Below are 18430 nucleotides of genomic sequence, written 5' to 3' on the forward strand. Positions count from 1 at the left end.
AATCTATCAATAAACATGCCTTACAAACCAGAAGTTCTGCTTCTGGATATTTGCGCCAGAGGGCAGTATTGTTTATAACATGTTGCAAAACCAGAAACACAAATGTCCAACAATAATAGATAAGTAAAATGTGATATAGTCACAATGAAATACTACAGGGCATTAAAAGATGAATGAAGTCGATTTATATCAACATTGAGAGATTTCAAAAAAATGTATTAGAGGAACTTCTGCTTCCAGCCAAGATAGCATAACAGGGACTGATTGACCTTCTTCCTGCATAACCTCAAGAAATCCAAACAAAATACTCAACATATTGGGTTTTAATAGGTGAAGCAAAAAGATACATATGATCATCTCCATTGATGCAGAAAACTCATTTGACAAAAATCTAACACTCTTTCAAGATAAAAACATTCAATATGCTTAGAATAGAGAGAGTTTCTCTAACATGACAAAGGTCATATATGAAAAAATCACAGTGACCACCACACTCAGTGATGAAAAACTGAAAGTGTTTTCCCTAAGATGATGAACAAGACAGGCTGTCTAGTTTTTCCAGTTCTTTTCAACTGGAAAAGACTGGTAGGCCGTCCTACCATAGAATAACCTAGCCAGAATAACCAGGCAAGAAAAATAAAATAAAACTCATCCAAATTAGTATATGTGCTGCCAAAGCGAGCACAGAAACTCATCCAAATTAGAAAGAAAAAAAGAAAATTATTTCTGTTTGCTGATGACACGCTCTTATATGTTGAAAATCCTAAAGAATGCACACATGTGTGTACACACACACACATACACACTTTCAAATACATTGGAGTAAACTTAACCAAGGAGGTAAAAGACTTTTACATAAAACCATAAAATGTTATTGAAAGAAATTAAAGATCTAAAGAAAGGGAAAGATATCTTGTGTTCATGAATTGGAAGACTTAATACTGTTAACATGACAATACTGCCCCAACTGATAAACAGATTCAATATAAATTCTATGAAAAATCCCAATGGCATATTTTTCAGAATTAAAAAAATCCATACTAAAATTCATATGGCATTTCAAGTTTCCCTGAAAGGTCAAAACAATCTTGAAAAAACAAAGTTAGAACCCTCACAATCCTTGATTTCAAAACTTACTACAAAGCTACCATAACTAAAGCAGTGTAGTACTGGCATAAAGATAGATATATGAACGAATGGAATAGAACAGAGAATCCAGAAATAAACCCTCACATATATGGTGAGTTGATTTTTGACAAGGTTACCAAGACTATTCAGTGGGGGAAAGGACAGTCTTTTCAGTGAATGGTGTTACAAAAACTGGATATCCATATGCAAAAAATAAAGTTGGACACTTTCCTTACACCATATACAAAAATTAAAATGAACTAAGACCTAAATTGAAGAGCTAAGACTATAAAACTCTTAGTGGAAAACATAAAAGAAAACTCTCATTACCTTGGATTTCACAATGGTTTCTTAAATATGGTACCAGAAACATAGAAACAAAAGAAAAAGAGATAAATTGGATGTCACTAAGTTAAAAACTTTTGTGCGGCAAAGGACATGGTCAAGAGAGTGAAAAGACAAACCATGGAATGGGAGAAAATATTTGCAAATCATAACTGATAAAGAATTAATATTCAGAATCTATAAAGAACTCTTGCAACTTAACAACAACAAAAAAATAAACAATCCAATTCAAAATGGGCAAAGGACTTGAACAGGCATTTCTCCAAAAATGATATACATGTGAAAAGAAGCATGGAATCATTAGTCAGTCATTTGGGAAAAATAAATCAAAGCCTCTGTGAGACATAACTTTACACCCACCAGGATGTCTATTATTTTTTTTAAATGGAAAATAACAAGTATTGGCGAGCATGTGGAAAAATTGGAATCTTCATGCATGCTGGTCGGAATGCAAAGGGGTGTAGCTGCTGTGGAAGACAGTTTGGCAGTTTCTCAAAAGGTTAAACATAGAGCTGCCGTGTGACCCATCAATTTCACTCCTAGGTATACATACAAAAGAATTGAAAGTCGGGACTCCCACAATACTTGTACTACACCAGTGTTCATAACAGCATTATTCACAACAGCTAAAAGGTGGAAACAACCCAAGTGTGCATCAACAGATGAATGGAAAAGCAAAATGTAGTATATAGCTACAATGGAATATTACTCAGCCATAAAAGGGAATAAAGGTGTTACACAGGCTATAACCTGGATGAATCCTAAACATATTATGTTAAGTGAAATAAGCCAGACACAAAAAGACAAATACTGTATCATTTCACTTATATGAGTACTCATCTTCACAGACACAGAAAGTAGAATAGTGTTAGTGTTTTTCAGCCCCTGGGGTGATGGAAGGTGGGAAGTTGTTACTTAATGGGTACAGAGTTTCCATCTGGGATAATGAGAAGTTCTGGAAATACAGTAGCTAGTGATGATGGTTGCTTAACACTGTGAATGTACTTAATGTCACTGAATTGTATACTTAAAATGCTTAACATGGTAAATTTCATATTATGTATATTTGACCAAAGTTTTTAAGTGAAAAAAGTAATTGATTACATAATACAAAACTACTAGTAATATATTATGGGGTTTATGGCATATATAAGCAGTGAAAAGTATGAAAATAATAGCAAAAAGGATTGGAGGAGAAAATATAACTGTATGGTTATAAAGTTCTTAGTCTACGTGAAGCAGTACAATATAGTTTGAAGGCAGACTCTAATAAGTTAAAGATATATACTGGAAGTCCTTGACCTGCTACATCAAAAAAATAAAACAGAAAGATGGTCAATTAGCCAATAATGGAGATAAAATGAACCAGATAAAAACCAATTAATCAGAAAATAGAAAATGAAATAAAGATGAAACAAAGAGCAGATGGGACAGATAGAGAAAACAGCAAAACTGTAGAGATAAACCCAACAATATCAATTAAAAAAATTAAATGTAAATGGACTAATCTCTCCGATTAAGGAGATTGTTAGATTGAAAGAAAAATCAAGACCCAACTATATGCTACCTACATGAAACTCTTTTTAAACATAAGCACAGGTCGGTGAAAAGGTAAACAATGGAAACAGACATACCATACAAACCATAACAGAAAGAAAATGGGTGTGATTATATTAATATCAGACAGAGTAGGCTTCAGAAGGAGAGATAGTACTGTATTTGTACAATTAAAATTTTTAGGAGATCCAAGATTGTGGAGTAGATAAACACTGTGCCTACTTCCTCCTGTGAACACATTAAAATTACAACTAATTTATAGAACAATCAACCTGGAGAACCATCTGAAGTCTAGCTGAACAAAAGTCCTAAAACTAAAAATATGAAGAAGAAGCCATGTAGAGACTGGTAGGAAGAGCAGAAATGCGGAATGGGCCCCAAACCTCCGTGTGGTGGTTGAGAATCAGGAGGGATATCTCGGCCACAGAGGTTCTTCCAGAGAAGCGAGGCTCCCCAACCCTGAGTACTGGTGCCAGGAAGAGGAGCCCCCACAACATCTGGCTGTGAAAAACAGAATTCTGACAGTCTGGATGGGACAGAAGGCTGCAGGAAGCCCTGCAGAAGCCCAGGCGTCCTCTTAAACGGCCCAAGCAGACTCACTCGCTCACAGGCACTCACCTTGGGCTCCAGCAGAAGGACCGTGACTTGGGGAAAGGGGCCCCAGAGACATACCACAGGTAGAGTGAGGTGTGTGGCTTCAGGAGGAGGACTGGAGGACAGATGGCATTTTCCAGGTGAAGTATCCTCCTCTCAAGCAGCCGGCAGGTGGGCGACAACTCTCCTATGTTGAGCCATCCACCACAGACCAAATCTGAATCTGACTGGCCTGGTGAGCTCCGTTGCTTTACCCTGCTGACTCAGCTGGGACCCTGCCCCACCCGACTTGTGCACTGCCAGCCCCTCCTGCATTGCACTCTTTTTTTGAAAACTACTCAAATCTGAGTCCATGGGCCCCAGGCAGGTAGTAATTGGACTCAGTGTGCTCTGAGACCTTTGCTGAGTCTCTCCAAGCTCAGCACTGGCACCAAACCAGAATCTACATTAACCTGGTAACTGCAACTCTTTCCACTCTACTGACTCCTTGAGACCCTGTCTCACCCAACTCATGTACTGTATGAAGTTTTATCAGTGTCTGAACTGAACTTTAAGGGAGCTGGCTGGTGACACTAGGCCTCCAGGTGTCCAGGATTTTTGTGGAGTTACCCCCAGGCTGGTACTGGTGGCAGCCATCCTCGGTTTGACACGTGGCCTCTCTCATGCAACTTCAAGTTTAGCACAGGCAGCAGACAACCATGGATCGCTTTGTAGCTCCTACCGGGTAGCCCCCAGCCAGTCACAGACAGCAGCTTACCTAGCCCTACACCAGAGACCCTCCCAAGAGGCCCCAGAGCCAACATACTTGGATGTTGGCTTCAGACCACAGCAGAAAAACACCCAATTAGCCCCACAAGTGGCACACCCAAAGGGTGGTCTCAACAGGCACCAGAGCCTGCTGGAGTGAATCCCACTCAGTGGGGTAAACCTCCCGCATAGCAGCTCATAAGCTATGGATGCCGCCAAACCCCATAGGCAGTCAGCCTGAGGGTCAGTTCCACCTACTGGCATGCCAATAGCAATCAAGGCTCAACTATAACAGGAGGGCACACACAACCCACACAAGGGACATTCCTGGAGCCACCCAGGGCAGGTGACCAGGGAGACTGTGCCACTGGGCCCCACGGGGTACCTACTACATGAAGCCACCTGGCCAAGGCTGAGAGATGTAGCAGATTTACCTAATACATAGAAACAAACAGAGAGGCAGCCAAAATGAGGACACAAAGTAGTGTGTCCCAAATGAAAATGAAAGAAAAAAAATACCAGGAGAAAAATACAGAAAAAGAACTAAATGAAATGGAGGCAAGCAACCTGCCAGAGACAGAGTTCAAAATTGTGGTTATAAGGATGCTCAGGGAACTTAGTGGGAACTTCAACAAAGAGATTGCAAGCATAAAAAGGACATAGGAGCCATAAAAAAGAACCAGTCAGGAGTGAAGAATACAATAACTGAAATGAAGAATGCACTAGAAGGATTCACCAGCAGACTAGATGAGGCAAAGAATCAAATTAGTGATTTGAAAGACAAGGTAGCAGAAAACACCCAATCAGAACAGCACAAGGAAAAAAAGAATCATAAAAATGAGGATAGTTTAAAAGACCTCTGGGACAACATCAAGCATAACAACATTTACATCATAGGGGTACCAGAAGGAAAAGAGAGAAATCAAGGGATCAAGAACCTAGTTAAAGAAATAATGACTGAAAACTTTCCTAACCTGGAAAAGGAAATAGACATACAAGCTCAGGAAGCACAGAGAGTCCCAAATAGGATGAACCCAAACAGGCCCACACCTAGACACATTATAATTAAAATGGCAAAAGTTAAAGACAAAGAGAGAATCTTAAAAGCAGCAAGACAAAGGCAACCACCGTGTTTCCCTGAAAATAGACCTAGTCAGACCATCAGCTCTAATGTGTCTTTTGGAGCAAAAATTAATATGACTTGGGATTATATTATTATATCACATTATATTGTGTTATGTTATGTTACGTTATGTTACGTTACGTTACATTATGTTACATTATGTTATGTTATATTATAAGACCTGGTCTTTTTTTTTTTTTTTTTTAAGACCTGGTCTCATATTATATTAAAATAAGACTGGATCTTATATTAATTTTTGCTCCAAAAGATGCATTAGAGCTGATGGTCCAGCTAGGTCTTATTTTTGGGGAAACATGGTAGTAACTTCTAACGGAGCCCCCATAAGACAGCTGATTTCTCAACAGAAACTTTGCAGGCAAGAAGGGATTCACAGGATATATTCAAAGTTATGAAAATCAGGGACCTAGAACCAAGACTCCTCTATCCAGCAAGGCTGTCATTTAAAATCAAAGAACATGAATATTTGGCCTGAATGTCTCTTGATGGGCAGGGCTGGAGACAGGGGGAACGCAGGGCAAGGCCAGAATGACCCCTTTTCTTGGCTGAGTTTTAGACCCTCGCCCTGCTCCCCAACTCTGTCCTTCCCCAGGGGCAGAAGCAGTCTAACACAAAAGCACAGGCTCTGGCACCTCAGAGCGGGTTCCTACAGACAGAAGCCTCTATCCTGCGCCCTCTGAGAAGGCACCCACCCACCTCGCTGTGGCTCTGCAGGGCCATTGGCTGGCTGGTACCCTCAGCTACTCTCTCATGAACCCTGTGGCCTGGTTTGACATGGGGCCATAGTCAGAGTTCAATTTCTGTTCAGGATTGGAGCTCAGTCTGTAATCTATTTGGGGTATTGGGTGGACCAGTGTTGAGGCTCAGATAGGGGTCAAGGTCAGGGCTAAGCTTGGGGCTGGGTCAGGGCTCAGTCCTGGCCAGGGTCACACACAGGAAGAGGACCAAGGCTGAGTGTCCTTGGGGTATCACTAATAATGATGCTTAGATTCTTTGGGCTCCCAATGGCAAATCACTTTCTGCCTTCGGGCTTTTAGGTCAGTCTCACAGTGGCAAAGTAATTTTTCTGCTGAACAGAAATCATGGCCCCACAGGTTCACTTGTTAAATAGGGGGAGGGGCAGGGCAAGGTGGGGCAGGGTGAGGTGTGGAAGGGCAGGGGTGTGGGAGGAGTGCTGGCCTCCAGCCAGGCAACCTGGGAACAATGTGACACTTTGTTTTCCTCCAAACCAAGAAAGTGCTTTGATTTGTGCATGGATAACTCATTTCTTATAAACTTTAAACTTCACCACAGACTTTGTACTCCTTCTTCCGGAGCAAGCTTTCTCTAGCCAAGCCTGATGATAGGGGTTCCTGTGAGAGATTCAGACCCAGCTGTCCCTGGCTTGTGCTCAGCATGGATAATTGCCCTTATTTTACAGGAGAAGAAACTGAGGTGCCCCAGTTCACAAGGGAAATTGTTCTCAGAGTTGGGACTGGGACTCAGGTCTCCAGGCTGCCAGCTCCAGGTGCTGTCTGTGGCCCAAGTTCCATGCTATAATTCACTGTAAGTTTCTGATTCAAAATGTCAATGGTTTATTTGGTACTGAAGATAAACCATTTTCAAGGTGCTGGGAGCAGAGCCCCCCAGGAGTGAGAGCGCATCAGGGGAAAAGGTACCCACCGGGCCCCACAGGGGAGGGAGAGCAAGGCTGCACCCCACACACACACTGTCCCACCTGTGCCCACTTCCTGGACTTTCCAGATGAGGCAAAGCACCACCTCCAGGCAGAGGGAAGATCGACCACGTCACCCACTCTTCTCACAAGTGGGAAACTGAGATCCAAAGAGGGCAGGAGACCTGCCCAGGGTCACACAGCCAGACAGAAACAAAGCTAGTGTGCTACCTGACCAGTCACTCCTCCCAGCGCAACAGAAGGGACCATGCCTATGAAAAGTGGCCCTGGGTCCAGGTGGGGACAGAGCCAGGGCTGGAAGCTGAGGAGGGGCGAGCAGAGCACTACAAGGGGGGGCCAGAGAGGTTTGGGGGATGGGGCAACACAGTGGGGGGATTCATGTGACACAAAGCTCTGCCTGGCTGCAGTGTGTCCAGTGGGTCAGCTGGGGGCAAGAGTGGCCAGTTCCCCGCAGCACATGAACAGCCACAGGCAACAACATGGATGAATCTCAGGGACTGAGCACGAGGGAATATCCCAGAAAACCACCTACTGAATCCTACCATTTGTATAAAGCTCAGAAGAGGGACACTAAACGATAGATTGGTTAGGTATATACACCTGCATGATAAAAAATAAAAATAAAAAGCTTTTTTTTTTTTTTGAAGCCAAAGGATGACAAACACAAAATTCAGGATAGTAGGCACCTGCAAGGGCTCTTCGGGAAAGAGGGGAGGGACACATAGCTAGGTGCAAATTGCCAGAAAGATTCTAGTTCTGTGGCTAGGTGATGGGCTCATGGGTGTTTATTATATTATTAAGCTTCATAATTTACCTCTGTAATGATTAACACCGATATAGAGCTTAGTCAGGCCTTTTAATAAGCACATTACATCCCCAAGCTCACGTACTTGTAATCTTCACAACAGCTCTGTGAGAAGGGTCCCCATTTTTCAGATGAGGAAACTGAGGCATCAGTGATTTGTGGGAGACCCCACAGCTGATATGAGACCCTGGATTCTCACCCTGGCAGTTCTGATTTCAGAGCCCATAGTCTAAACCACACCGCCAAGGTACAGAAATTATTGTATGTTATTTTTTAATGTGATTTTAAAAAAATTGAAAGTGTACTGGGAAAGGTAGGAAAAGGAGCTGGCACTTTTTTGCAGGTGAGATATACTGGGAAATGTCCTGCACCTGCTCTCCCTTCCCCAGATGATTCCCTTCCCCAAGTGCCACCCCTCTCTTCTCTGGGCACCTCACAGTCTGATGCTGTGTTTCCTGCTAAGTGGCCTGGTGCAGTCAGAACAGCCAGGCTGAGTCTGGACGAAGCAGCCATGTCCCCTCTCGGGGGACTGCTGAGCCTGGGGCTGGGCAAGGGGGTGCAGCACTCAGTTCTGATATGCTTGTGTGTGGGGGGGTGCTGTCCGTGGGGTGGGGGGGTGCTGAGTGCAAGGAGGGGCTGGATGTCCTCAGAGGCCTTCTCTTGGCCTCTCCCTCCGGCTCACCCTCCCCACCCAAACCAGCTCAGCCCCTCCCAGCCCCCTTATTTCTAAACCATATGTCCCTGTGTCCCTGCCTGCCCCTACTGTTTGTCCAAAGCTGCTTCCCCTGATAACCTGAGGACCAGAGGTCCTGGAAAATTGGGAGGGGCCCAGGGCAGGGGGAGATCAGGGGTGCTCTGCCGTGCCCCGCTGTGCCCCTCCCCCACTCCGAGGACCTTCAGGGGCTCCCCATGGACACATTAGGGCCCAGAGCACAGAACTTGCTCAAAAATCGTAGCTGTCCCCATTTAAAACTTGAATTTCTCTTGTTGCCCCCAGAAGCAATTCCAGAGGAAATTTAGAGAGGGGATCCCAGGCAGGGGAGGTGACTTGCCCTCCCCCACGCAGCAAGGAAGTTGGAAGTTCCCTGACTTCACCACACTGCCCTTGCACCCAACCTACCGATATGGAGAGAACTTGGGCCGAGACCACGACTATGACTCCCATCTGCCTTTTGTAGCAGTGCAACTCTGAATCGGTTGCCTAACCTTTCGGATTTATAGTTTCTTCATCTATAAAATGTAAGCATTGTCTGTTTAGTTCAATACCGAGTACCCAGAACACTGCTTGGCACACAGTAGGAGCTCAGTTAATATGTCTCAGATGGATGAACAAAGGAATCCCTAACTTCCAGCTCATGTGTGAGAATCAAGCAAAGCAGTATATACAGAGTTCCTGCACAGTGCCACACATGGCTGGGCCATTGCACATGGGTTCCCCTTGCCCCTTCACTGACCACTCTTAGGGGTCCAGCCTCCCTTCTGCCTCCAGCATGAGACTCCAGCCTGAGACCCGAAGCCCAGATCCCTCCTGAGAGTCCAGGCACCAAGAGCCCGGAGCCTGAGGAGCTGCCCCGAGCACCCGGGGTCTGCCTCCACCCCAGCAGTATCCTCAGCTGCTGCTGCCCACTTCTCTGCCTACTTCGTGTTCCCTCCACGTGGTTCCTGGGTAAATAGCACCCCTGGCTGCCCCTTGGGGTCAAGACTGCAAGGCCTGGGTTCCCTAGACACCCCATTCCTCTCTTCTTCTTTGTTCAGCAGGTGTCTCCCTCTCCCTGTAACCAGTGAGGTGTGGGGCGGGCAGCTGAGAGGACTGTGCTCAGAGCAGGGGACCTGGCAATCACGCCCTGGGTACTCACCGTGCAAGCCACAGTGGGCTCCAGGCGGCAGCAGAAGGAGCTCCAGTCCTTGCTCTGAGACTGAGCCCCCAGGGAACTCAGGGCAGGTCCATCTCTATCCTCAGTTTCTCACCTCTCTAATGGGAGCGGGGGTGTGGACCTAGGGGCTTCGTTCAACTCCCTATGCCCCCCAGCCCTTCTCTGGCGTCCCAGCGTCCTCATACGCAGGCACTAAGGTCCCCACAGCTATCGCAGTTCATCCAAGGAATCAGGCAGCTTCTACTCAGCCTGGCGGCTAATGAGCCCCACCTGCGCCCTTCCCATCTCCCTCCTCAATCCTTAAAGCCCCAGAACCTGCCTTTGGGGGCCTACAGGGATAAGTGGCCAGCACGAAAAGGGTGGGGCTTTGGAAGGGGTCCCCCTAAATGTGCCAAGCCCTGGGATGGGGCCTCTCTGGCTTCCCCAAAGTTGGGCTGAGGCTACAGATGGTATTTCCACCGAAGGAGCCCCAGGTGTGAGGGAGAAGGACCAGGCTTGGCAGTGCTGCCTCAGGCCTCCTACCCTTGGGCAGGGCAGGCGGCTGGACCGGGCCTGGGCCCGTAGCCAGGGCAGAGCGGGCAGTGAATGCGGGCGCCCAGCGCCTCGCCTCAGTGAGAGCCAGCCATGCCCCAGTGCCAGCCTTCCTCAGTGCTGTGCTATAGGGAAACCAAGCTGCGAGAGGGGCCCCCAGCGTCCACAGTGCAGAAGAGGCACAGGAAAAGAGCTGGGCCCACCTGATCCCAGCCAGCCGTGGGGGTGTCAGAGCTCCCCAGGTGTCCTGGAGCGTCACAGGACACACCCCAGGCCTGCATGCCTCTGTGTGTCCCCCACAGTACAGCTGAGCAAGCGAGAGCCCAGGTGGCATTGGGACAGAGCTGCAGAGATATGAATTGGAGTGTGAGTGACAAGACCCCAAGGATAGCACATGGAGTGGGGCTTCCAGGTACAAGGTTTTGAAAAGCTTTGGAGCAAAATCCTAGACCTGGGAGGGCCCTTCAGGACTCCCAGATTCTGTCTCCACTGTACGGAAGGGGAAGCTGAGGTGCACAGGCGAGGGGACTCACCCAAGGTGCCACATCACGTTGGCGGCAGAGACTGGCCTAGAACCCTGGCCCCGACTCCCAGCCTAGCTACCGGCCCTGGGGGAAGGGGATCCTGGTGTGCTGAGCCTGTCCTCACCACTGTGGCTGCTCCTGTTTCTGGAGACCCCCGGTGAGGCTCTGGCTCAGCTTGGCCTCACCCTCATCCTGTGCCACCTTTGCCCACGGCCCCAGGAGTTTGGCAGGGACGCTAGCCCCAGCTGGTTCGAGCGCAATGGAAGGCCAGTCAATGATTCACGGAGGCTCCTTTCCTGGAGGCCTTCTCTGGACGTACCAGGCACCTGCCTCTGGCTCCCGTACAAGTTCCCCGGGGTGGCAGGACAGAGCAGGGTGGCGTTAATTAGTGATGGGCCCGAGGAAGAGTCACTACAAAGAGGAGGGTCCTCCCACCCCACCCCCAGGCCTCTCCCTCTCCCTTTGTCTCTTTTTTTATCTCACAACCTTTGTAATCTGTCTCCCTTGAAAATTGGCTGTTTCTGTCTCTCACCCGATCTCTCCCCAGTTCCCTCCAGCTGTCTCTCTCATACGTGCGCGCACACACACACACACACACACACACACACTCACACTCTGCCTTTCCTTTTCCCACACCACGGGCACCCTCACTCTGCACTTCTCTCTCACCCTCTCCTCTCCCACCTGCCTTCCGGAGAGGTTTTGACAAACCAAGCCACCCTGGGGTTTTCAATAGGGGAATCTGAAAGCTAAGGGGCTCCCAGGCCAACATTTACAGTATGTGTTCTGTAGAAAACCAGTCCTCTGAAGGAGCGATATGAGTGACTTCCAAAAGAGTTCTGTGGACACATAGGTTCATTGAACTCTGGCTCAGATAAATGAGTGTCTCATTGCAGGCCTTGTCAGAGCCTCTACTATGGTTTGTCTCCCAGAGGGTGATGTGCTTTCCAAACCTGCTTTTTCACCTGTGGAAAGCAGCCAACAGCTCCAGGAGCTGGAGCTCTCACTCTGCAAGGACCACAGAGGGCAGGTGACTCACCTCCGCCCATTCACTGGTGGCCCATGCACTCAGGCGTCAGCCAGACATGTAGAGGCTAAACTCCATTACCAATCTAACTCTCTAGGATTTTCACTCTAGAAAATCTACTTGAGGGCAGCCTGGGGTGGCTTCATAGTTAGGGAGGAGAGAAGTGGACAGGGAGCTTGGAGCCCTTAGAATTTTCTGGAACTGAAGCCTTGGGCCCCATGGAAGCACTCCTGGGCTTGGTGTCTCTAGGCCCCACATTCCTGGAGGAAGATGACTTTGCTCCTCCCCACCCAGGAGGTCACGGCCAGCCGCTGAAATTCTTGGAGTTCGTCTCGGATGGAAGGTGCCACTGGGCCCTCAGTCACGATCCAGGTGAATCCGTGACTTCTGGAACTTCACCAGGAGTTTAACAGAGTCCTTCTCACCTCAGGAACCCTCTTGCAGGGTGTGGCGCACTCCCCAAGTCTGTAGAGAAGCAGAGAGGAGGAGAGAGAGGGGAAAGTAAGACAGGAGACAAAGGGGTACAGAGGTACGGGGGACCAGGGGTGTCTGCGTGTCCCTGACTTTGCTGCTGAGACCCAGAAATGTGCGTGGATGTACAGGATGCCAGACCGGGAAGTCACGAATGCTTATTTCAGCACGACAGGTACACGCTTGGCAGGTGGCACATGCCAGGAGGCCTGTGGAAATGAAAGGGCCATGTGCCCCGTGGCTATGAGAGGGGCTACCTCCAAAGCCAGCTTCGGTCAGTGATTTGACGGAAATAGAAAACTACCTCCCTTCCTTCTCACTGCACCTTCTTGCACATGGAACTCACCTCCCAGGGCCTAACTTCACAAGGAATGTTAGCTGAGGAAGCACGACACATGCAAATAGAGGTTGCAGCATTCCTAGCCCAGGTATAATTTAGTAGGCACTTCGCATTGGGAAAAAAAGAAAAAAACCTTGTCACAGACCCAAAACACAACAACAAAATCAAAAACACCTCATGAGTAATGTAGCCAAGCAAGGAGACCTGATCTGGCAAGGAGGAGAAGGGAGCCGGGCTTCCACCCTGGAAGGAACTTGTTTCTCCCCGCAGGCCGCTCAATATCAGCTGCTCAGGACTCATCAGATGCCTGTCCGCTCTGTGGGTCTGGATAAAGTGCCCTCACATTGTTCAACATCTCAAGCTCAATTTCAGGCATGTGTCCTTGGAGTTCAAACAACGCAAACGTTGTGAGTTGGTCATGTGATCAGCTGACAGGCAGGAGACCCTGTCAACTCAGACAGCATTGATTCTTACTTCGTAGGCCTGATCTCACTCCCCCCTAACCCCCACACACACACTTATCCAGGTGATATTCCAAATACATTATGACATGAGCACCCCCCTCAGTGGTCAACTTCAAACTTACCGTGTTTCCCCGAAAATAAGACCTACCCCGAAAATAAGCCCCAGTTAAGATCGTCAGCCAGACGGACACATTTACTACATTATGACGATGTTCCAGAAGACGATGACATGACTGTATTTATTGGAATAAATGTAGATTGTTGTACATGAAAAAATAAGACATCCCCTGAAAATACATCCTAATGGTGTCTTTTGGAGCAAAAAGTAATGTAAGACCTGGTCTTATTTTCGGGGAAACACGGTAGATGACTAAAATTTTATTGGTTTTATAGGTTGAGTTTGTTTGGGTTTTCTATCAGAGTTCTTTAAAGGCATATGTTATTTATATCTGTTCAAGTTGCCTTATGCAAAATACAAGCTAAGTTTAAAAAATGATGATAAATAAATAAAGCTCATGTTAAATCAGGTGCCAGGAATATCGTGGCCACTTAAAAATGTTCAAGGCTCGCATCCTGGAGAACTTTCTCATCTTTATTAACTTCGGGCCTGCCTTTTTTTGGATTGGGCTCATTTATTGAATTCACTGTGAGTCGGTCTCTCTCTCTTTCTGTGTCTCTCCCTTTCATTCTTTTCCTCTCAAAAGACAGTCCTTTCTCCCTCCCAATTATAGACCTATTGGCTTACTTAGGAGCCTGTAGAAAAATGTGTGCCAGCTTCCTTTTAATGAACACAAGCTAGGCCAGGCTTGTCAAGCTGCTCTTCTACAGGCGCAGGCTGGCTTCAGGCAAACCGAGTCACCTGGCGCTGGCTTCTCTTAGTAACGACAGGACTGTGGGCAGATGACATTTCTCTAGCCTTTGACCATGTGGCAGGGATGGGTCATGGGCTAGGCTGCAAGAGCTGGCAGAGCCCTCGGTCTGTGTCCTTACAAAGCTGTGCCATGGCTCTCCCAGGAGTGAGAACCACTGGGGGGTGGGTCCTTAGGACAAATTGGAGGATGAGTGCAAATATTGTATTACAGGACTAAGTTCTCCACCAGCCACTCACACACATAGACACTCGTGCATATGCGTGCACACACACACACCACATATACACACACACACACATGCGTGCAGATACACCACACACACACACACACACACACACACACACACACACACTTTTCCTAACTTGGACCTTACTGGTGGACACCTCTCATATATATATATGAATTGAATGCTTTGGTTCCCACCCCCAGGTGACGTGTAAAATACATAATGGCCATTTGAACACAGGGCACCAATCCACCAGAACTGCCCCACAACTGTGGTATCACACAAGGTCCCAGAGGCCCCTGCTGAGGACAGGGTTAACCCTTCAAGACTGGACTATGGAGAGGCAGGGGAGACAAAGACTAGAGAAGGAGCAGGGTAGCCAGGGAGGCCAGTGGGGGGGGGGCAGGGTACTTGAGGATCTCAGAACAGATGGAAGTATTTTAATATGTAGGAACCAATGAGGCCGTACTGACCCATGTGGCTGAAGGTCGGTTGTGCGCTCAGCTCGTTCCCCACCAATACACTGGAAAGAACAGAAAAATAAGCAAAACCCTATATGCAGAGAATGGAATTGTATTGGAATGAGGCAGTTACCTACGCAGAACAAGCTCATTAAATTTCTGGGTACCCTTCACCAGTGGCACACCAGGATCCAAAGCATGGGTGGGAACTACCTAATGAGGACTGGGGATGATGGCGCTGTATACAACCGCCTTCCCTACCTCCAGAACTGCCCCACTGTCAGCACTGAGGACAGTAAACAGCACCACCTGTGGGTCCTTGGCCCCCAAGAATGGCCCTGCCCTGGCCCCTAGCTCACAGCAAATTCCATTCATCGTCTTCATTGTATTCTAAACCTAAAGAAAACAAGGTGTCATGCCCAGCAGCTCGTCCATAAAACATTAATCACTATCCCCCTCCTTGAGAAGCTCCTGACCAGTGAAGGTATGACCTACAGGAGTGGTGGAAAAATCCTAATGGGTCAGCACGTGGCCGGGCCACGCCAAGGGCGGGGGCCCCCTGGCACTAGTCCCTCCAGTGCTTTTCCAGACCGGCTCCTGACTTTGGTTCCAAAGATACTGAGGATCAGCCTGGGAACCCCAAAAGGGAAAGAACCCTCCACTCATCTACCAATTTCCAAAAAGGCCCTTGAAGCCCAGTGATAAATGGCTGCTTTAAGCCACCCATATCCTTTCATTTTTGTCCCTCTTTGAACCCATGGTGAGCTTTCTAGATACATGAATTTGCTGGGATCAGGACCCAATAAGGTTTCATGGCATCTCTGTCTGACCAGCTGACTAACCCCGGTACACAGTAGTTTCAAAGGTCCATTCCTCTCCCATGGACCACTCAGCACCTCTCCAGGGCTGTGAAGAGGAGCATGGAAGAGAAAGGGAAATACGGCTCACGAGGATCCGGGATTCCTGGATGTTTAGAAACCCAAGAATGATTGACCTGATGCTTGAGATCATATATATGTGTGGCTAAAAGGCAACATCAGGTTGATTTGAACTTCATCCCAGGGCTCTCTGGCTGAGGTTCCTTCTAAAGGGCTTTGGAAAGTCGTGTGATTTGGGCCAAGGTTCTTAGGAGGCCTCAGGACAGGTGGGGCAGTTATGGAAGCAAAACGTTTTGCTCTCGTGAGTTTAATGGAGACACAAATATTCTAGGAGTCAGTAACTGGTGGACTACATCCTGCTTCCTTCTGGGCCAAGTACAGAGGGCACAGCCTTCCGGGCCAGCTGAACCACCTCTGTGTGCACATCTCAGGACCACAAGGGAATCCAGTGGAGCAAGGAACATGTTGTGTGGTCCCAGCAGATGGGGGGATAGGTGCCCCCTACCCCCACCAAAATACCTCACATGTGTAGTCGCCTGAATGCTTAGCAGCTGGGGGATAAAGGTTGAGTCATGGACTCTTCCAGGAAATTTACTCTCTCCATTAAAGTTTGATGAACAAAATTGACAAGGGCTCTGGTTGCTCGAGAAGCCCCACTCTAGTTCTAGTAATTCCCCCAAACCTTTTCTTCTGTGCTGAACAGAACATGAGCAGAGCAGAGTCAGGGATGATCCTTGGGAGACGGGATACCTGAAGCACCAAACCTACAGGATGGTAAGAGACAGGGAGTCTAGGACAACCTGATTGCAAAGCTTTTTCCTCCTGACCTGAATGGATATCTGAAGCCCCTTCATAGTGCATTAGTGTTCCTCAGCGTGCAGCATTGCCCTTCCCTTTCTCATATACTCTGGTGAGAGAGGAAAACCTCTGGATGAACAAATTTAGCAGACTTTTTCCTGCCAGACAGAGGGGCAGTCAGGACTGGAGGGTCCTGGAGAGGCTGTGGTGGGGCCAGTGCCAGGGGAGCAGCTGGGGTGGTGGTGTCAGTGGGTCTCCAGCAGACACCATATCCAGCTGGAATGAACAGCCCTTCAGCCAGCTGTTTTCCTCCCTTCCTCCTCCCTCTTAACACCCTACAGGCAGAGCACACCTGCCCACCTAGCAGGCCCAGAGCTAAACTTAGTGGAGGGCATGACAAAATCGGTCACCAGCACATAGTGGAGATAGCCCCATCTTTGAAGCCAGGCAGAGCTTCCAATGAAGCCACCAACCTGCTGTGTGGCCTTAAACAAAGGCCTTAAAAAAATCCTCAGGGACCTCAGCATCCTCTATAAATGGGGGAGTCCTCTCCACCTTCCAACAATGTCATAAAGATTAGAAAGACTGTATATGAAGTCCCAGGGAAGTTAAATGCTCAAGAAATACCAATTCACCTACCTGTTCTTCAGGCTCTGTCTCTTGGCATTAGGATTCTTGAAGTTATAACCAAACAATAAATAAGAAAGGCTCTGGCCTAGAATGGCCAGGGGTGGGTAGGGAAGGAAGAGCAGAGGTTGAGGTGGGGGTGGCCAGGGCCCATAGTGGGGACTGAGAGAGGTGGATGAGACAAGATAAGGGGACAAGCCAAGAAAGGCTGTGAAAGATAGCTTCAGTGCATGCTCACAATTGGGCCTGGGTTGCAGTGGGCTAACGCATATGCTGTTCCCATAGTCTGGATATCATGATCTCATTCATATCAGCCTGTCCTCAATCTGGAAGGTGCACGGGCCATCTGCATGGGCAGAGACTGCCCAGGTGCCACTTGCAGTGACCCAGTGCACACTGGAAGAAGAAAGCCTGTTTGAACAGCACTGACTCAGGCTTCACTGGGGTAACCTAGTCCCCTGGGCCTGCCTAGCCCCCTTGCCTCACCATCAGCCAAAGCCTTCCACCAGAGGGAGGCAGGAACTGTCTCTTACGACCAGTGTTGGGGTGCCAGGCCCTTCCCACTCACGCCTTCCCTGCTCAGCCTACGCCTGCCTGTGTGGTCTAGGGTGATTTCCAGAAGGTTGATGGTTCTCAGAGCCTCCCAGGCTTCAGGCCTGCATGGAAGGTGCAAGCCTGCCCATTGGTACAGAGCCTGTCCCATTACGGGGCAGTCATTTTCCCCATGTCATTGTCCCTGCGTTGAGAAACTAACCCGAAATGTATGTGCATGAGGGGAGTACCAGAGACCTGGGTCCAAGTGTCAGCTTGGCATAGACTTGTCCTGAGACTTTGGGGCATGTCTGTGAGTACCCATTTCCCCTCTGTGGAACGAGGACACCCACACCTGCTGTGCCCCCCACACTGGGGGAGGCTTGAGTAGGGAGAGATTTTGTGAGTTCAAGAGGCCTGGACAGGGCCTTTCTCAGCTCACACCTGCCTTGGGGCTACACGGGGGCGGGTAGAAAGGCAGGAGCAGAGGCGTCCTTTCAGGGTTCCCCGTCACCCTCGAGGCAGAGGCCAGACCACTCTGACCGGTCTTCTCTGACAAAAGCCACAGACCTCTCCAGGGGAAAGTACAAGTCCTTCACTGAATGTGGCTTGTGACCTCAGGAGCCGAGGAGCCCACAAAGCCTCAGGGACCAAGTCACCCTTCGTCTCTTAGCTTCTGTTTGTCATCCTTCACCAGTCAACTACGCAGCACCTGCTCCTGGCACCAACCTCACTTGGCTCCGATGGGCGAGTGGCTCCCCCAGGGGACTGAGGTCCTGAGCAAAGTCTTGGTCCCAGTACCCAGCACAGCTGT

At 48.3% G+C, this 18430-nt stretch overlaps 1 protein-coding gene across 1 annotated transcript in view; it reads right to left on the reverse strand.

Annotated features, from left to right (window-relative positions):
* Positions 1-11760: 11760 nt before the first annotated feature.
* Positions 11761-18430, reverse strand: part of AQP1 (aquaporin 1 (Colton blood group)) — a 35837-nt gene continuing 29167 nt past the window's right edge. Inside the window, exons 5-6 of the transcript XR_013995337.1 lie at positions 18346-18426; positions 11761-12413 (exon numbers count right to left, since the gene is read on the reverse strand). The gene's annotated coding sequence lies outside the window, so the exon portion shown is untranslated. The remainder of the gene's footprint in view (positions 12414-18345; positions 18427-18430) is intronic.

Source organism: Rhinolophus hipposideros (genome assembly GCF_964194185.1).
Source record: "Rhinolophus hipposideros genome assembly, chromosome: 18".
NCBI lineage: Eukaryota > Metazoa > Chordata > Mammalia > Chiroptera > Rhinolophidae > Rhinolophus > Rhinolophus hipposideros.